Source organism: Rhamphochromis longiceps, linkage group LG5 (genome assembly GCF_057381845.1).
Source record: "Rhamphochromis longiceps isolate RC_006_pf linkage group LG5, R_longiceps_female_GT1.1, whole genome shotgun sequence".
NCBI classification, from domain to species: domain Eukaryota; kingdom Metazoa; phylum Chordata; class Actinopteri; order Cichliformes; family Cichlidae; genus Rhamphochromis; species Rhamphochromis longiceps.
Window position 1 is genome coordinate 7,440,278 of NC_140561.1, and position 20,726 is coordinate 7,461,003.

At 41.4% G+C, this 20,726-nt stretch overlaps 1 protein-coding gene and 1 long non-coding RNA gene across 4 annotated transcripts in view; one reads left to right on the top strand and one right to left on the bottom strand.

Annotated features, from left to right (window-relative positions):
• Positions 1-248: 248 nt before the first annotated feature.
• LOC146669136 (uncharacterized) lies at positions 249-13,129 on the bottom strand. The gene is made up of 3 exons (XR_014911847.1): positions 12,932-13,129; positions 11,921-11,976; positions 249-859 (listed from the first exon to the last, which is right to left on the bottom strand). It is a non-coding gene; the product is annotated as an uncharacterized LOC146669136 (long non-coding RNA).
• Positions 13,130-16,136: 3,007 nt separating this feature from the next.
• Positions 16,137-20,726, top strand: part of blacat1 (BLACAT1 overlapping LEMD1 locus) — a 30,850-nt gene continuing 26,260 nt past the window's right edge. Inside the window, exons 1-2 of one of the 3 annotated variants that reach the window (XM_085405583.1) lie at positions 16,137-16,434; positions 18,072-18,217. The gene's annotated coding sequence lies outside the window, so the exon portion shown is untranslated. The other 2 variants (XM_085405587.1, XM_085405585.1) reach the window with 2 other exon arrangements.

Sequence of the window (20,726 nt, forward strand, 5' to 3'; positions counted from 1 at the left end):
ATATCCAGCTGTAATCCTCTCCCCTTTCTTATCAAAAGTGTGTGTGTGTGTGTGTGTGTGTGTGTGTGTGTGTGTGTGTGTGTGTGTGTGTGTGTGTGTGTGTGTGTGTGTGTGTGTGTGTGTGTGTGAAATAGGTAGATACGAATGACAGAAAACTCAGGTTTTGACGACATGACAGCAGCATTCTCCATGTGGCAGGTTTATTGCATTTTTAATCTCTACTTACATAAACCCTCAAACCCTCAACATCCGACACACGGACACGCGCACGCACACACACACACGCACACACACACATATATATACAGACATTAGGCACACACTTCATCATCTCTCCCTTCACTGTCGCTCACACAATGAAAAGGGCAGCGGAAGCCAATCAAAATGATCTCTAATAAGAATATTACCCATCATGCTATTTGTGTGTGTGTGTGTGTGTGTGTGTGTGTGTGTGTGGGTGGATGGCTTGCCAGGCTTCATCTGACATTTATAAAATGAATTGCAGTTCACATGCTGAGGAAATGGCGCACATCTACGCGTTATGCGATGCAGGTTCTCCCCCGGGCTCGTGCTTGACAAATCTCATATCCTCGCCGTGGACTGAAATCCCAGCACAGAATTAGGCAATTGCAATTGAAAGTGTGATTGAAAGGTGGATGTTGGTGTAGGCGACTCCGAGTGCCACTCTGGGTGTCACTGAGGTGTCACGAGATAAGGAAAGATGACAGCAGTTAAGGCAGGCGACTGACTTGTTTCCTTAGCTGGGCTGCAGATTCTGTTAGGTCAGACGAGTTCAGGCTCAAACGACCCTGGTGGGGAATATCAGCTCGACGTGTCAGGAGAGACGCAGAGAAGATAACTGTAAGACAAATAGTGAGCAGAGAAGATGATTATAAAGAAGAAAAAAAGCTAGCCGTGCTTCTTGTGTCATGTTTCAGTAAACAGGCGATAAACTTATTAAAAGTGCTTTTCAAAGTTTTCTCTGGTCCCCTCCCCAATCAGACCAGGAGTGACATGTTTAGCCGCATGTTCTCCTTAAATTGCTGGCTGTCTGAGTGGTGTCCCAGAAACGATGTGGGCTTCATAGATAATTGGCAAACCTTCTGGAGGAAACCTGGTCTTGTTAGGAGAGACGGCATCCATCCCACTTTGGATGGAGCAGCTCTCATTTCTAGAAATATGGACAAATTTATTAAACCCCCCAAAATATGACTATCCAGAGTTGGGACCAGGAAGCAGAGTTGCAGTCTTACACGCTTCTCTGCAGCTTCTCTCCTCCTGCTACCCCCCCAAAAACCCATCTCCATAGAGACTGTGTCAGCTTCCAAAAAGACAAAAAACAAACTAAAAACCAGCAACAAACAACTTAAACATAAACAATTACAAAGAAAGAACAATACAGTATCCACATCTGAACCAAAGAGTAAAACAGTGAAATGTGGATTATTAAACATTAGGTCTCTCTCCTCCAAGTCTCTGTTAGTACATGACTTAATAATTGATCAACAAATTGATTTACTCTGCCTTACAGAAACCTGGTTGCAGCAGGATGATTATGTTAGTTTAAATGAATCAACACCCCCGAGTCATTCTAACTACCAGAAATCTCGAAGCACAGGCCGAGGGGGCGGTGTGGCAGCAATTTTTCACACCAGCATGTCAATCAACCAAAGACCCAGACAGACTTTTAATTCATTTGAAAGCCTGATGCTTAACATTGTCCACCCCAGCTGTGAAACTCAGAAACCAGTCTTACTTGTTATCATCTATCGTCCACCTGGGCCTTACACAGAGTTTCTGTCTGATTTCTCAGACTTTATATCTAATTTAGTTCTGAGCTCAGATAAAATAATTATTGTGGGTGATTTTAACATCCATGTAGATGCTAAAAATGACAGCCTCAACATGGCATTTAATCTGTTATTAGACTCAATTGGTTTCTCTCAAAATGTAAAAGAACCCACCCACCACTTTAATCACACTCTAGATCTTGTTTTAACATATGGCATCGAACCTGAACATTTAACAGTGTTTCCTGAAAACCCTCTCCTGTCTGATCATTTCCTGATAACATTTACAATAATTGATTACACAGCGGTGGAGAGTAGACTTTATCAAAGTAGATGTCTTTCTGAAAGCACTGTAACTAAGTTTAAGAATATAATCCACCCACTGTTATCATCTCCAATGCCCTGTACCAACACAGAGCAAAGCAGCTATCTGAACGCTACCCCAACAGAGGTCGATTATCTTGTTAATAATTTCACCTCCTCACTACGTACGACTCTGGATACTGTAGCTCCTGTGAAAACTAAGGCCTCAAATCAGAAGTACCTGACTCCGTGGTATAATTCTCAAACACGTACCCTAAAGCAGATGACTCGTAATCTGGAGAGGAAATGGCGTGTCACAAATCTAGAGGATCATCATTTAGCCTGGAGAAATTGTTTGCTGCTTTATAAGAAAGCCCTCCGCAAAGCCAGAACATCTTACTATTCATCAGAGGTGGGACCAAGTCATTGTTTTGCAAGTCTCAAGTAAGTCTCAAGTCTTTATCCTCAAGTCTCAAGTCAAGTCTCAAGTAATGTCAGGCAAGTCAGAGTCGAGTCTCAAGTCACTGGTGTAAAAGTCCGAGTCAAGTCACAAGTCTGAAACTTTGAATTTCAAGTCCTTTCGAGTCTTTAAAAAAAACAAACGAAAAAATAATGTTGCAGTTATGCTAAATGTAAATATTAGACCATGTAATTTTAAAATCTGTGTTTTTCTCAACACATACAAAATAGTGAACTTAGAAAATATACACAAATTGTGAAATTGCACCTCTTTAAAATGCAGCTCAATTAAACTTAGCTCCAAGAATAATTTTCACGGACAGTTCTGAGATAAGCTGCATGTTATTCTTGGATGCGGTTGTAGGACCAGCTTTAAAATCGCATGACAAAAATATCATACACATTAAAAAAAACTGTATCACCAACGTAGCCTGGAAAACATTTGCTAGTTAGATGAAGTCAGCTATCTCATCTTAGCATATTTATATGCATATTTATAATTATACGGTTCTTGGAGTGAGTGCATACACTCATGAAGTTTAGTAACTTCCGGTCACTGCAACAAGCCCAGGTACAGTTTACCGACGGATGGGTACAGGACCTTGAAATGCACCGTGTAGAACGAAAGACCATCGTACGTATCATAAGTTTACCAGTCTCACAAATTGTCGTCATAAATACACATTCGTTAACCGTTTATTAATAGGACCTTTGAGCTCAACGGTAATTAATTAGTAGTGGAAATAATTTCTGGTAGCATCACAGAAATGTAGCAGTGACAATAATATTGTATGCTGTAATCGTACTGGACAATTAGTGATACAAAAAACCTGTTTTATCCTGTGAATAAAAGTATATGTTTTTGTCAGTGTACCATAATAACAGAAGCGAAACGCAATATTGTGTCAGGACAATTCACTATTTATGCACAATAAATAAAGGAGCATAGCGCGACAATTTCTGTTCAGTGCCAGACTTGCTTGTAACCTATATCACCAATTATGTTAAGAAAAATGACGCATTAACTACAACAGCAGACTGACCTTTGTGTAAATGCTTGGAGCAGACTAACCTGTGAGCTGGAGTGTTCTAGGACGTTATATTTGGTCTTAGAATGGCTGCAATCCAGTCGCCTCTTTGTTACTTCGGAAACATGGCTCGAACAATTTCTCTTCAACGACGTAATCCGATAACAACCGATCTCTTTACCCGTCGGCTTCCCGTGGCTGTCATGCGACCGGCTATTGCAGTTAATAATACAACAGCTTCTTGACATTTTTGTGTTTCTTTTTATCGCTGTGTGACTGATTTTAATTGAAAGCCTGCGTGCGCTAGTACCGCTTGCCACGAGTTCCCAGAATCCTTTGCGGTTCTACCCGTGAATGACGTCACATTTTCAATCTCCATATAATATGCATGTTAAATTTTATATTTGGGGTAAAATATCAAGTCTTTTCAAGTAAACCGGTTCAAGTCCAATTCAAGTCCCAAGTCATTGGTGTAAAAGTCCAAGTCAAGTCACAAGTCTTAGAACATTTTTTCAAGTCAAGTCTAAAGTCATAAAATTAATGACTCGAGTCTGACTCGAGTCCAAGTCATGTGACTCGAGTCCACACCTCTGCTATTCATCACTGATTGAAGAAAATAAGAACAACCCCAGGTTTCTCTTCAGCACTGTAGCCAGGCTGACAAAAAGTCAGAGCTCTTTTGAGCCAACCATCCCTTTAACGTTAACTAGTAATGACTTCATGAACTTCTTCACAAATAAAATTTTTATCATTAGAGAAAAAATTACCAATAATCATCCCACAGATGTAATATTATCTACAGTTACTCTTAGTACCATTGATATTAAGTTAGACTCTTTTTCTCCAACTGATCTTTCTGAGTTAACTTCAATAATTACTTCCTCCAAACCATCAACGTGTCTTTTAGACCCCATTCCTACAAAACTGCTCAAAGAAGTCCTGCCATTAATTAATTCTTCGATCTTAAATATGATCAACCTATCTCTAATAATCGGCTATGTACCACAGGCCTTCAAGCTGGCTGTAGTTAAACCTTTACTCAAAAAGCCATCTCTAGACCCAGCAGTCTTAGCTAATTATAGGCCAATCTCCAACCTTCCTTTCATATCAAAAATCCTTGAAAGAGTAGTTGTCAAACAGCTAACAGATCATCTGCAGAGGAATGGTTTATTTGAAGAGTTTCAGTCAGGTTTCAGAGCTCATCACAGCACAGAAACAGCTTTAGTGAAGGTTACAAATGATCTTCTTATGGCCTCTGACAGTGGACTCATCTCTGTGCTTGTCCTGCTAGACCTCAGTGCAGCGTTCGATACTGTTGATCATAATATCCTATTAGAGCGATTAGAACATGCTGTAGGTATTACAGGTACTGTGCTGCAGTGGTTTGTATCATATCTATCTAATAGACTCCAGTTTGTGCATGTAAATGGAGAGTCCTCTTCACACACTGAGGTTAATTATGGAGTTCCACAGGGTTCAGTGCTAGGACCAATTCTGTTTACATTATACATGCTTCCCTTAGGCAGTATCATTAGAAGACATAGCATACATTTTCACTGCTATGCAGATGACACCCAGCTCTATCTGTCCATGAAGCCAGATAACACACACCAATTAGTTAAACTGCAGGAACGTCTTAAAGACATAAAGACCTGGATGGCCGCTAACTTTCTGCTTCTTAATTCAGATCAAACTGAGGTTATTGTACTCGGCCCTGAAAATCTTAGAAATATGGTATCTAATCAGATTCTTACTCTGGATGGCATTACCTTGGCCTCCAGTAACGCGGTGAGGAACCTTGGAGTCATTTTTGACCAGGACATGTCCTTCAACGCACATATTAAACAAATATGTAAGACTGCTTTCTTCCATTTGCGCAACATCTCTAAAATTAGAAATATCCTGTCTCAGAGTGACGCTGAAAAACTAGTTCATGCATTTATTACTTCCAGGCTGGACGACTGTAATTCATTATTATCAGGATGTCCAAAAAACTCACTGAAAAGCCTTCAGCTAATCCAAAATGCTGCAGCAAGAGTCCTGACAGGGACTAGAAAGAGAGAGCAGATTTCTCCTGTTTTGGCTTCCCTTCATTGGCTTCCTGTTAAATCCAGAATTGAATTCAAAATCCTGCTCCTCACATACAAGGTCTTAAATAATCAGGCCCCATCTTATCTTAATGACCTTGTAGTACCATATCACCCTATTAGAGCGCTCCGCTCTCGCTCTGCAGGCCTACTTGTTGTTCCTAGAGTATTTAAAAGTAGAATGGGAGGGAGAGCCTTCAGTTTTCAGGCCCCTCTTCTGTGGAACCAGCTTCCAGTTTGGATTCGGGAGACAGACACTATCTCTACTTTTAAGATTAGGCTTAAAACTTTCCTTTTTGCTAAAGCATATAGTTAGGGCTGGACCAGGTGACCCTGAATCCTCCCTTTGTTATGCTGCAATAGATGTAGGCTGCCGGGGGATTCCCATGATGCATTGAGTTTTTCCTTTCCAGTCACCTTTCTCACTCACTATGTATTAATAGACCTCTCTGCATTGAATCATATCTGTTATTAACCTCTGTCTCTCTTCCACAGCATGTCTTTATCCTGTCTTCCTTCTCTCACCCCAACCGGTCGCAGCAGATGGCCCCGCCCCTCCCTGAGCCTGGTTCTGCCGGAGGTTTCTTCCTGTTAAAAGGGAGTTTTTCCTTCCCACTGTCGCCAAAGTGCTTGCTCATAGGGGGTCATATGATTGTTGGGTTTTTCTCTGTATCTATGAAGCGCCTTGAGGCGACTTTTGTTGTGATTTGGCGCTATATAAATAAAATTGAATTGAAAATTGAATTGAAAAGGCCTTCCACTATGATCTGCCAAAAAACTAAAAGCTTCAGAAATGAAAAACTGAGGCATATTTGTGAAGCTCCTACTAACTGCTATAATCTCAGGGGGGGTTGATAAAGCCTACGTAATAAATGACTAACTGAAAATGGCATCCCATAGACTTGAACCCAGCGCGAGAACAAAGTAAGCCACCCACCACGCCTTATTAAGAAAAGAAGAAAGAGAAGCTTCCAGGGCAGCATTTCACAGAGAGTGAGTCCAAGTTTAAAAACACTGGGCACATATTGTTCTTTGATCACAGAATGTGATGCAGTGTTGATCAGCCTCCGTGGAGACAAATATGAGATGATTTTCTACAGCAACGCTTTAGGATATTAAATGAGGCAGGTATTCATACCACACTTTTCTCCCATCCCAACAGTGAGAGCATCAGTGGACGATTCCTATAACAGACAGAGGGTGAAAATAATTACATAATATAATGGCGTAAAACCAGATTCATGCTCCAAAGAGGATGAACTCGATGTCTGTCTCTACTGTCACCCATGCCTCTCTTCACACAGTGCAGGGTTTTAGCTTCACTCTTTAGAGCTGCTAAATTATGGTCTGTATTCTGTTCAGTGGGAACAGAGCACAGTGCACTGCTCCAACAATGGTAGTAGTAATTAGCATTTTCATGTAAAATGGTTGAAGGCATACTGGGAATACTTTTATAATGATTAAATGTTAACACTTTCACACTCTAACACCTGTAACAATAAATGTTAGAAGAGAATGTGCCATTCAGAAGGTTAGCTTGTTGGACACGATTCTATTATGTTTAAAGGCAGTTATTGTAGCTCTCACGCTGAAAAGAAAGATGGATGTATTTTATTCTATTAAAACTTTTCTGATTATTCCTTTAAAAATTGAGAGTTACAGATTTGCACTGGTTACTTTGTTTCTATATATTTCTGCTAATGTACATTTCTGTATAAGTAATTGCATTCAGTTTTATTTGCAGCAAGAGCTGCAAATAAAACTGTACTACTTACTTTACTTCTTATAATTATAGTAAATTATTGTATGGTTTCTACCTTATTGTAAATAATTATTGTAAATATTGAAAAACAAAAGCTGTATTACAGACCTTAGATAGACATGCCTCAGAACAGTTACCTGACTCTACTATGGACTGCATCTAAAAGACTTACAAAGACTCCATATTTTGCTTTAAGTAACTAAGAGCAATTTTAAATGGGTTTAAATGGGTTCTGAAAACAAACAGCTGAATGGGATTAGAAATGGACTTGACACTAATCTTCAGTAAATATCTAATCACCTGTCTGCTGCTCTGCCTTGGTCAGTTTCAGTGGATGTGTTTCAAACTGGCAGAAATATTTAGGCAAAAGTAATCAAGTAAATAAGTCGGGTGAAAGGAATGGATGAGAGGTTCCAATGTTGAGCTTTTCCTTTCCGAGTGCAGATGTACAAATGCAAAGTGCATTTCAACTATTGCAAAGAAATCACTTCAGTCAGTATTTTTGTAAGTAGGCTCTTATTGGCTGAGGGGTCGCAAGACAAAGGAAGCTTTGAACCAGTAATTCACAGTACACGCGATTTAAAAACCAGTCCATATACCATTTATATGTCCACATATGCATTTCCCTGTGATTTTTCAGTTAGTCTTGTATTTGATTGGGTGTACGTATGATGGGGTCAGGATTGGGTTTTTTTTATGTTTGGTCTTTGGGTTTCTGTTAATACTGGATACTGTCACTCACCAAGCACATCTCATATTCATTCTAAACACAGCCACTGCTCCCACAAACAAATTAAATCCCTTCCTATATGCCACGGTGCTTTTTCCTCTTGGGTAAAGAGAGTGTGGCACTAGAACTACTGCCATATTTGTTGGTTGGAGTCTGATTATTTACTCTTGCACCTGTTCGGTAATTTCGAGGCTTCAAAACAATCCTGCTTGCGCTGAGTTGCTTGGAGTGGCGCAGCTGTGGTTTTACTTTTGTATTTGTTATGAAATTGCACCTCTTACCACGAACACAAGTGCAAACAGGTTTTTTTGTTGCTGTTTTTTCAGATGGCTCATATAAAGCCTTTTGTGTGCTAGTCCTGAGTTGAGATATTTCAGCTTTAGCTTTTAATGTAAGACTACACCTACGGCTGTGGCTTAACATATTCAAGCTTATCACTCATTAATGGACTAAAAGCTGTGAAAAATATACATATTTCAGTGCAATGTTTTGTCTTCTACTTTTTTCTGTGATAAATGGTAAAAACAAAAAAAGCTAAATACATATATTGTGTATACATTGCACACTTTCTGACAGTTTAATAAGAAAATCGTAGCTCTAGCACAGATGTTGAGGGAGAAAGGGATTTTTGTTTCCTTTAACATTTTTTCCAATGGACAGATTTCAAAACATGGGTCAGCCTGTATGAAGCAGGTGTCCAGTCCATTAAGCCTTCACAAAGGAATCTGGGATCTTTAACTAGTCTTTTCCTGACTCATTAATCCCTGGTGTGATCAACAAAGGAATAGATTCCATGGCAATGGGTCCAGTAATGACTCGCTGATAAAACTGAATGTGATTAATCACCCCACTAACAAAATTAAAACAAGTGAATTATCATCACTTATTATCATTATTAATCAAAGCCATTATTTTAAAGTGGTAGCTTCATTTGCAATTTGTTCAGAACAGTGTTTGTTATTGTAATCACAACATTTATGCTTTGGGTATTACACTCAGTAGAAGCAACTTTATTTGTTGGTTATTAATTTAAAGTGGTAGAGCTTTTATAAACTGGGTCCATTTACTATCCACCCATTCTATTCCACTTATCCTTGTCAGGGTCGCAGGGGGCTGGAGTCTATCCCAGCCATCATAGGGCGAGAGGCAGGGTACACCCTGGACAGGCCGCCAGTCTGTTGCAGGGTGAACACATAGACAAACGACCATTGGCGCCCACATTTGCACCTATGTAATGTCTATGGGCAATTTAGAATTACCACTTAACCTAACCCCACTAACTGCATGTCTTTGGACTGTGGGAGGGAGCCGGAGTACCCGGAGAGAACCCACACAATTATGGGGAGAACATGCAAACAAGCCAGGTGGTGGAATCAAACTCAGGACCTTTGTGCTGTGAGGCAACAGTGCTAATCACCACACCACCGTTTTGTATTCTCGGAAACACAAAACCAAATTTTCCTGTGACTTAACTTTGGTTTTTCCAAGGTCATGTTTTAGAGCATGTGTGATTCAGCACTGCTGCCATTTCTAGATCATCCTGTTCTGGCACCTACACTTGTGCGTCTGCATAGCATGCATCTTCTTGAAATGATGCATGTAGAAACAGTTACTCTTCTACTTCATTTTCATTTGCCAGACGTGGACAAAGAAGAGAGACACAAATCTGTCAAGATGATTTAAGATTGTGTTTCTGTGTTTTCACTGTGCTGCATGCTGGAACCAATCCAGTCTCAGTCGCCATGTGCCAGTCGGTGGGGTTTTGTCAAAGCCTCTGGTCTGGTTCATTTTTGCTTGTTGCCTGCATCCTAACCCACTACATTAAGGCATCAGTGAGATGGATTTGTCAGTACCAACCCTTTACTGCTCAGTACCCAGTAGCGGTTTTTGATACGGGCGACACGAGTGGTTGCCCGGGGCGGCATCGTGGTGGCGGGCGGCATCACGGGCATCGGCAAAAAATAAATAAAAATAAAAAATTGCTCGTACTCATGCTGCCCCGACATCAGCCAGCGCATATTGGGAATGGTACAGGCACCGATCGGTTTTCTATCGCCCATTTGCTGGGAGTAAGGGCGCCCTCCGTTTGCGAGGTGCGCCTGCTGCTTGCGGCACAGGGAGGAGAGGGCGGGGCGGCGGGGGAGTCTCTGGCTGGCTGGAGCAGCATCTAATAACCAACTCGCAAAATAAAACAAAATAAAAACAAAACAACAAACACGAAAACACCAGACATTATGATACAGACTTATAATTTGCACCGATGTTTTTTTGAAATTCTATACGCGAACAGTGAGCGCGAGAGCCCTCGGTGCGCCTGCTCGCTGCTGAAGTCAAAGTAAACTTTATTGTCATCTCCGCTACATACAGTCCAGTATATAGAGAGACGAGACGACGAGGCTCCAGTTACAGCAGTGCAAGTAAACAAACAATAAATATAAGAAGAGTAAGAAAATAACAATTTGAAATTTATAATTTACAGTTTGATGATTTAAAGTCTCACACACAGAGGGAGTGTTCGCCCGGGGCGCCGAACAGGCTAGGACCGCCACTGTCAGTACCAAATAGTTTTCAGTCACTTAACCTAACCAAACAAAAGTAGGTGCAAAACACAAAGATGTCAAGAAGACAGACCACGACAAACCTGTGCCTATCCGGTCTAAGTCTGACGTCATTAGTCATTTCCGGGTCCAAACTCCGCTTCAGGTCCCAAAGTCAAACGAACACTGCGGCATCACTGAGAGTTACAAACTATCTAAACTGTTTCATCTTTAATAAAATCATCAGTGTTGCTGCTTCACCAGGTGTAACAATTAAGTTTAACACCCAGGCATCCATGAAAACAGAATTTATTAAATTTAACAGAGTTAGAAGTTAGCAGGAAGTTAACTCACTAGTTTCCACCTAAACATAATATATCATGTTCTGACTGAGGGATTTCTGAAAAAATTAAAACATTCAGCTCTGCTATCACTTCATAAATAAATGAAGACAGAAAACTAAACAGCAGTGACGTTTGTAGGGTTACTGAAGTTTGGCTAGCTGGTATATAATGATGTGCCACGTGTTAGCTAGTGACACAGCTATGTTAGCATAACATAAACACATTAGCACAGTGAAGCTGGAGGATGAACGCTAACTTTTTTCCACTTGATGAAAGGAGAACAACTGAGATAAGGTTAGTCATTAATATACTGCTGCATGGGCTGGGCTGTAGTTACATCGTAAGGTTTTAAAAACTGAGCTATGAAATGAATAGTGGTAATAAAAACCGAGAGAGGCTGACTGTGATCACTGATTTTTTTAGGGGCTTGTTGAGATTAAATAGAACAAAATACATTAAAAGCATTAACACATGTTAAAAACACAACAGCCTTAATAAACGCAGAGTAGTTTGGACCCAGAAGCAGGGTTCATACGTCATCACTTAAAGACCAGATTGCCATTACATCCCATCCAGCCTCCTAAGGCAGACTTTTTTTTTGTCTCTAAAATAGGACCATTATTTCTGGATGGCCAGTATAGCTGCAGCTGGTCAATAAACGAAGAGGTGAAGGCACCATATGATAAAACAGCGTCATATCTTGATGTGGTATGAGAACGTGCCGGCTAGAACAAAATGCAGTTCAGGTTCTTTCTACTGAACGTTTCAGTAGAGCTGTCCATTGACAGCACTGGGGATGAATTCCCTCCAGTATTCAAATTTTCCCCCTACTGATTACTGCAGAGTAAAGAATTTTTATCACCAAAGTTAAAATGCCTACCTTCAATAGGAACTCCATTTTTCTTTGTTGTTCCCAGCAGCTGCCTCCCTCTGAGACTATTAAACCACAAACACACAGGATTTGGTGTGGCTCCACATGAAAAACACAGCAAGCTTACTTGATAAACAGTAAATTCAAGGTTAGGCATATAGGCTTTTGCTACAGCCCACGTAATACGACTTGCCCTAAACTTCAACTCCCTATAAACCTGTAGACTACATCTTCATAAGTGAAGAGTTGTACCAACCACAGTTTGGTGGTGTGAAAACAGCATTAGTCCTCTTTCCCTGTGTTCAACAACTGAACACCATTTTTAGCTTATTCTGACCTTTAGTAATGTCACGGTGCAGTTACACAGAAACCCTCAGTCATAATTAAACTTGCTGGTTTGTCCATGTTTCTCTTTGTTCCCGCTGGCTCTGTTTATAATCTGCTTTCTTCTTCGTTTCTTAATCTGGCCTCTGCACACAAACACAGCAGATTTAAAATCAAACAGCCAAGGTATGGATTGTAAAGCTTAGAGTGAAGAGGTTCGACAAAATTATTGCATTAATTATTGCAGTTGTTGCATCAAGTAGTTTTATAATCAGGTGAGATCTGTTACAGGACAGCTCGATTTCTAGGGATTCGGTTTAGACAACTGAACAACAAGTTTGTTTTTTTTTACAGACTAAACATTTTAGCATTTTAAAGAGAGAGATTAGACATGATATTATGATGAAATTCTATCATTTCCTGTACTTTCCCAGATTACTTCAGTTCAGTATGGTTTATGGAACAGTAGTGATGTATAATACCAAGTAACATTCAGGCAGGTATTGGCAATACTGATCTGATAGTGATACTTTGTATCAGTATGCACTACAATTTCAACAAATGAGACTTTGTCTTTTTAAAGATGCGAAGAATTCCCGTCATTTAAACACAGACACAAAAACCTAGACATAAGTCACTTTCCAAAATTCAGCACCAGTGCTACACGCAGCCAACAGCTCCACATTTCATTTGTACCTGGATAGATAGTGCCTGCCTGCAGCACCAAAGGACTCCACGAGCTATGTTTGTCTCGCCCCAGCAGCACCTGTCCCTCTCCTCCTCTTCAGTTTGCCTCATCATAAACTCATCATCATATTCTGTGTTATAATTTACTTTTGTTTCTGTTTGACAAGGTTTGCAGTCTTGCTACATTTGTCACAAACCGCGTCTCGGCTGTTAGTGGAGCTGAAATAGCTCCACACATGACTCCACTCATCAACTGAGTGAGCGAGCACAAGTGACCTGTGACGCATTTACACAGCTGTATTTCGCAGATCACTATGACAGGCGGAAGAAGAAGTAGTTCTTACCAATCATTTAGACAATCCCTGTAATACAGCTACTGTGTTCCTGTTACTCATAAAGTACAAATTTACCACAAAGTACCAAAATGTATATTTTTATGAGAATCGATTCTAAAACAGAAATATCTGGTATCGGAGTAATTGATATTTTGTATTATATCTATATTTAGTATTGATCCGCACTCCACTAGTTTATGGCAGTGGCGTTCTTTCAGGGCATGCAAGGCAAGCAGTGCTTGTCTAGTGAAATCAAAAGCAGACATTAATTAAAGCATACCAAATTAAACAATCTTGTTTCACTACACATAGCATTCTGTCATTAAATTTCTCTCATGGCTGTTTGCATTCATGCATTACTGCCATCTTGTGACCACAGATGGTTATTGTTACTAGAAACAGAATTATTTCTGCATGGTAGGAGTATGGAGTAGGCGTTCTCATGAAAGTGTCCATGGCTGGTTGACGATGGCTGGAATTTCTCAAGCTTAGAGCCAGCAGCTTACAGTTCTTTGTTTGTGCTTGTGCACTGGGGATAAACCTCTGGTCTGATGATTAGCATGCAGGGCCAACTGCTGCTGGCTTTGCATCTACTGATCTGAGCTGTGTTTAGTGACAAAACAGAGCTGGAATTGGCAAGTAGATGGAAACTCTATTATCATGATAAAAGATGAGCTTTCTCTTACTAACCACTTTGGTCAACATATCCAACATGTAAGAAAGTTTGAATCAATCATTCAGAACATTATAATGAAAACTATGATGATGGCGAGGGGAACTAATGCTCTGTTTGGCTTAATAAAACCACCAGGTGAATAGGTGCAGGTTCCCCCAGCATTTCATTACTTTATGTAGAATTTCAGATTAACTTGTCACTTGGTTTACCAAATTTACAAAGTTCAGCTGGTTTGCTAATACACCACCTTCGCTTTTCATTCAGTTTTTTCCCCACTATAGATATCGACAGCTATGTCACACAGTGCTCAAGCGATGAGCACAATGCGATGCATTACTGTGCACTGAACAGAATATGAATTATTTAAAAGAAGCTCAATGCTCAGCAATAGTAATGCTAGTAATACTGTAGGAATACAGTAACACAGTAAACCATATAACACCAATGTGGAACGTTTTTCTGCAGGAGAAGTACTTTCATTTCATTATCTTACATAATGTTTGCCAGTAATACAGTTCTGAAGTATGTATAGAAGTATGTATATGTAGAGTATGGCATGTGTAGTCAAGTATTTTTATACTATTCTGTTGTTTGTTTTGCTAAAGCATTGCTTACAGTTCTATAGAGTGCAGAGACATGAAGGGGGTTACATCCGCTAATTTTCTGTACATGCTACTGGTTTATGGTATGTAAGTATTTACTTTCAACTTAAGTGGTTAAATGCTGCAATTCGGGCATGTTAAAGCAATGGATAACATATACCACATGGATGCAGCAAGCTTTGGCAGCTGTGATGTTTTTTTGTTTTTTAATTAAATTATGTTATTATGTAGTTTGATTAGCGAGCTGAAGTCATAAAATACATGTAAGCTAAATAGTGCTAACTAACAGACTCATAAAATTATAGAGTTCCACTGTGTAATTTGTATCACAAATCGAGCCATGTTCTTGGTGAGACAGTTTTTATTAGCATGCTTCAAATTGCACCAAACTTGGTGGAGAGGTGAAGTTTAGTGATGATAATGAGCAAATAACTATTTATCATAAGTAGTTGTTTTAGCAGATCATAAACAAGTACTGGTGATGGTTTGATTAAGATTGCGTGCTAATGCTATAAAGTTGGATGTCTATTAGAGGAACGGCAGTTTTTGCACTTTTGCTTTTTTAGTCACCTCTCGCTCTTGTGTGGAAATTATTGGTTTGGAACATTTAGGCAATTTATAAATTTAGCATCACAATACATGTAGCATGTGCAACATTTCCCCAAAATTGTTTTGTCACTGCTTCCCAAAGTGCAAGAATCCAGTATGACAAGATAATGTACTCCACGTTGAATTGTGTCATTTCAGCCTCACAAAACTACCCTGTTAGATATATGAGAAAAACTGATGCGAGCTGTCAAACACAGAGACGCTTAACATCCTGTAAGGGGAAATTCTTGGTGGAAACAGAGAGTTCTGGTCACACTTTTTGCTTCATCTCAACTTGAAAAGTTTTGGCTGACGGCAGTTTGAAACCCGAAATAGACGTGGAGCTCTTAGCTGAAACAGATGCACATGTTGTTTCGGCTACTTCTCGACAAGAAAAAGTGCTTGTAGTTGTACGTACATAGACACACACACACTGAGAAGAGCATTTACTGGAAACAATAGATGTGGAGGGGACACCTGCTTGCCTGATATGCACCCCCCCATCCCCCCCCATCCTCCCTCCCATCCATTAGGATTCAGTTCAGGGCTCGGCTCTGTCTCCGTGAGTAGGTTAGCCATGTGTGTCATGGTGAAATCCAGTGAATGATAATGAACTAACTGTGTGTGTGTGTGTGTGTGTGTGTGTGTGTGTGTGTGTGTGGAGAGGAGGAGGAGAGGAGGTGGCATGCTTGCTGAATCACTCCCTCTATCCACCTATCTATCTAGCCATCCAGCTATTCCTCCTCCTCCACCACCTCCTCCTCCTCGTTGGCGGTGTGTTGGCTAGAAGGACGGCCCCCATGCTCTGACACACACACATGCAGACGCACACCTCCGCGATGTGTCACTACCCATTCCACCTGCCTCTTCTCGTCATTCTCCGCTCACTGTTCCATCTACCTACACTTGCTCTTTTCCACCCTCTAAACCTCAGTTTGTCTTTATTAATATTATTTTTTTTAGTTCTCTCTTAGTCTTGCTCTCCACCCCCCCCCCCCCCCCCCCCCCCCCCCACCCCCCCACTGTTCTCAACTCCCCCCCACGCTGTGTGTCACCACTGCCGGGAAGGAAGAAAAATGCTCCGGCACACGAGAGCGAAAGGAGAAAACGGTGAAAAGAGTCAAAGGGAGAAGACGGTGAAGACTGGAGTGTGCTCGGAGCACAGCGATGCCTCCATCTGCTATGAGCCACACTCTTCTTTGATGGAATATCCCGGACAGCGGAGGGCAGAAGGAGGGAGAAGAAAAAGAAGGAGAAGAAGAAGAATAACAGGACTGAGAAGACGGGACGGCCAGCGCTCGCCTCAGGAGGGTACGGCAACACGAAATGAAAAGAACAAAAAAAACAACCCATGTATGACATGCTTTTGCCAATCATTTCTCTAACAACTTCAGCTCTTCTGTCCCTTTTGGCGTTTTTCATTTTGGGTTTTGATCTCTCTCGCTCTCTCGCTCTCTCTCTTTATTCCCTTCTCTCTGCTGAGTTGTGTCCACAGGCTCTGTTTGGGACTTTGGCTAATTGTGAAACTATTCTCCGGACTCAGGCAAAGACGAGACTTTCTATACCCCTCATTTCTTTTTCATTCTAATTAATCCCCCCTGTGCAGACCCTCAAAGAGCCCATCTCTCTCTCTTGCACTCTCCATAACTCCAGCTCTGCCTCTCTCTACCTCACTCACTGTTTTTTTTCCCCTCACTCTCTCCATCTGTCTGCCTTTGAGAAGCAAATAATTGGATGTGGAGATTGGCTTCTCTGTGGCTGAGCCAGAGGATTGAGGCTGCACGGCACTTCACACACAGACACACACACATGAAAACACGATTACTCACACACACATACACCTGCAGCTCAGGCTGTGTGTGTGTGTGTGTGTGTGTGTGTGTGTGTGTGTGTGTGTGTGTGTGTGTGTGTGTGTGTGTGTGTGTGTGTGTGTGTGTGTGAGAGACAGAGAGAGTTTGAATATGAGCTGCAAAGATCTCCCTCGTTTTTTAAAAAGAGTAGTTTTCATCGTTTCTTTCTTCTTCTTTTTTTTAAAGAATTTGCCAACTTCTGAATGTGCTCTCAAAGCCAAGTATAGACTAAGTAATGTGCCTAAATGACTCTGTGCTTTTTCTTTTTTGGGGGGGGAGAGAGATCCTCTGCTGAGGTTTTTTTGGGATAAGGAAAACATATATATATATATATATATATATATATATATATATATATATATATATATATATATATATATATATATATATACATATACACACACGTAAATATATTTCTCCTCTTCAAGTTATGGATGTGAGCTAATTTCTTTGGGGAAAAAGTATTTATTGTAATAGTATTTTATCAAAAGTATTTTTTTACAGTGCAGAAACTAAAAGAGAGAAAGAGAGAGAGTGAGCTCGAGCGGCTGAGAGACCTTTGAAGAGTTAGTGGCAGAGGTATTTCCCTGCAGAGAGGGAGAGAGAAACAGAGATGAAGAAGATGAAGAGGAGGCTTCTGAGACAACAAGACATGAGAGGTGTTGTGATGCTGGCGAAGTTACAGGCTAGCTGGCTGAGTGGAGAACACACACGCACACACACACACACGTGCGCATGCACACACACACACACACATCAACACTTAGAAGAGATGTGAAGCTCTTTTCAGCACACTCTCTGCTCTGAGGCAGGGCGCCAAGTCCCCAGGGATGGATAGGAGACCTCTCAGCCGTTACACTCACACACACACACACACACAGAGTTAGTTACCTTAACACATTTTACACACTCGCAAAGCCTCAGATGGAACGAGAGGGACTTTGCTTCGGGACAACCTTTTTCACATTTCTTCTTCTTTTTTTAATTGTGTTGTATTTCATTATTCACTCTCTCTCTCACTCTCTCTCCTCTTTACCTTCCCGCCCAACCACACATCTCCCGCCTCCCTTTTCTCCTCCTCCTCCTGCTGCTGCTCAGCTCCATCCAAGCTCATTGTCCTCTCAAACGCGCACACACCTCGCCACTGAGAGTGTTGCGTACACGTGCGTGCATGAGGACGGGGGTGTGTGTGCGGCCGGTCTTTCTACGCAGCAGCGCAGCCCGGCACCAGCTTTCACTCTGAGGTGAGTGTTTGTGCGCCGTCTCCGTATCTCACAAACTCACCTTTTTTCTTTTAAAACACAGTTTTTGTGTGTATTGAAGTTTGTAAAGTGTGTGTATGTCATATTATTTGAACTATTGGTGTTTGTGTGTGTGAGTGAGTGTTTGCGTTAACAGGGGTCAGAGGTTCTGCCGGTGACATTTGGATGGCAGCAGGGTTGGATATGGAGCTGAGATTGTGTCCCAGGCTGCTGGTGTGACTGTGAGTGTTATGAGCGTGTGTGTGTACGTGTATCCGTGCGTGTGCGTTGCCAGAGGGTGAGCTCGGCTCAGTCTGTACGTGCTCTGCTTATGAATTACTGACCACGGCTTGAGTTCTGCTCCCTGCTAGATCACAAGGAGCCTGCAGATAGCCTCTCCTCTGTGCTTTTTTCTTTCTCTTTTCTTTTTTCACACTTTCACATCGCTCCGTCTCTTCCTCTGTGTCTCTCTCTTTTCTCAGTCCGTCTCATTTGAGTCGGGCGTCTTAATTGGCATACCTGCTCGTGGCAACCGCACCGCCAAAGCTGTGCGCTCAATGCATATTCTCACACAACCAGTTTATATGTTGAAATAATCTCCTCTGTCACTCCCTCTGTCACACACACACACACACACACACATTCCACGGCAGATTTAAATATTTCCCGGCGGGGTTGGAGGGTGAACAGAAATAGATCTAATTCTAAATCAGGACTAGAGCTCGGCTCAGGCAGCCACACCACCCCCCCTCCCTCTCTCCCTCTGCTACAGCCAGCAGCTACAACACTTGCACTCCAAAAGAAGAAGAAGAAAAAAAGAAAGTTCAAAGATTTGCTGTGAGTTTTACCAGTGAAATATACTGCGACAGCGTGAGAAGAGCAACTCTTCCCTCGCCAAACCCCGCGCTGTTCATCCACATCAGCCTCAGTGCTGAACACGGGGAGACAAAAAGAGCTTTTTAGTTTCAAAGATGCTGATAATCAGACTTCCTTTATTTTTATTTTTCAGTTTTATTTTGAAGCAATAACATTAATAAAAAGCAGATTTAAAAAAACGGTTCATTTGCTTCACAGAAACTTGACTTTAAAAAGATTTTGGACAGTTTTAAGCTGTATGGATTTTCCCGTTCCGCCTCTTGGCTGCTACAGTAGCTGGCTGCGGGCGGATTAAAACTGGAGTTAAGATACAGATCTGGAGTTGATGAGTTTCTAGCTGCCTGTCTGTCCGCCTACCTGTCTGTCTGTGATGCCGTGTCTGTGTGAGTCGGGCCTGATTCCAGAGCGGTGATAGGATAGGTCACGGCCTGCTGGCTGCCTCCAGCGGCGCAGGAGAGAGAGAGAAGGAGGAAAAGACAGAGATATGGAAAAGAGGAGGACGGCAGGGGGAGCAGGTTGAAGGAGAGGGTGTGTGTGTTCATGTGTCAGGTTGTGTGTTTGTGATGACGGTGTGTGAGATAAGGCAGAATGGGGGGGGATAAGATGTGCTGAAGGCTGGATAAGCTGCACCTGGTTTGAGAGAGAAAATAAAAGATAAGAACACACAAAGAGAGATGTGGGGAAAAGGGGAGGTGGCAGGTCGCAGGAGTGTGTGTGTGTGTGTCTGTGTGTCTGTGTGTGTCTGTGTGTGTGTGTGTTAAGCTTCCGATATCTACCTACTGTCTCCTACTTCTCCTCGCCCGCAGTCTCCCTCGCTAACCGCCCTCTTCCTCTTCACTCTCTCCTCTTTCTCTTTTTTGACAATGAGCCGACAGCAAAGAACAAAAGAAGACATAATACATGCAAGCCCTCCTCTCTCTGCAGTCAGGAAGGAGAGGAGGAGGAGGAGGAGACAGGAAAGAGGAGAGAGGTATGAGTAAGGCGCAACATGCAAGGCAATTGTCGTAATCAAATTATATAAAATAAAAAAGGAATAAATAAAAATAAGCTGTGTGGTTGCTCCAGAAATGTCAAACTTATGAAAGGAAGGTGAATCAGTGGGTGAGTTCCTGGATGTGAAATGGTATTAAAAAAAAAAAAAGAGTTTTATTCATGATCACAGACCAAAGTTTTCAAAATGTGCAGACAAACAAGCCTTCTGCTGTTGTTGTCTTACTGACTTTCTGCACTAATAAGACAAGGTGACATTGAAAACAAAAACCCTCAGGTGACTCTGTGCTTCATCTCTTACCAACAACTGTTGAGCCGTCCTGTTTCCAGACTCTCTCTGTTGTCTTTAATCTGGACGCAGCGACCTGGAACTGCACTCGTAACGTATGTTTGGACCATAATTAGTTGGAACCAAGAGCAACGACCGATCACTTCAGAATTTAAAGTGTGCTGTTTAAAGTAATATCTCTTCTACTTAATTTAAAAACAAAAACAAACAGTAGAGATGTTGGCAAACTGCTGCTTTAACCAGTAGCAGCTACATCTAAGTAGAAGTCATTTTAAGTTCATATAGTGAGATATTAGATTAAAGGTTAGTTCTTTACTTAATGAACTTTTAAGTAAAGTTAAGTAAACCTGAGCCTGG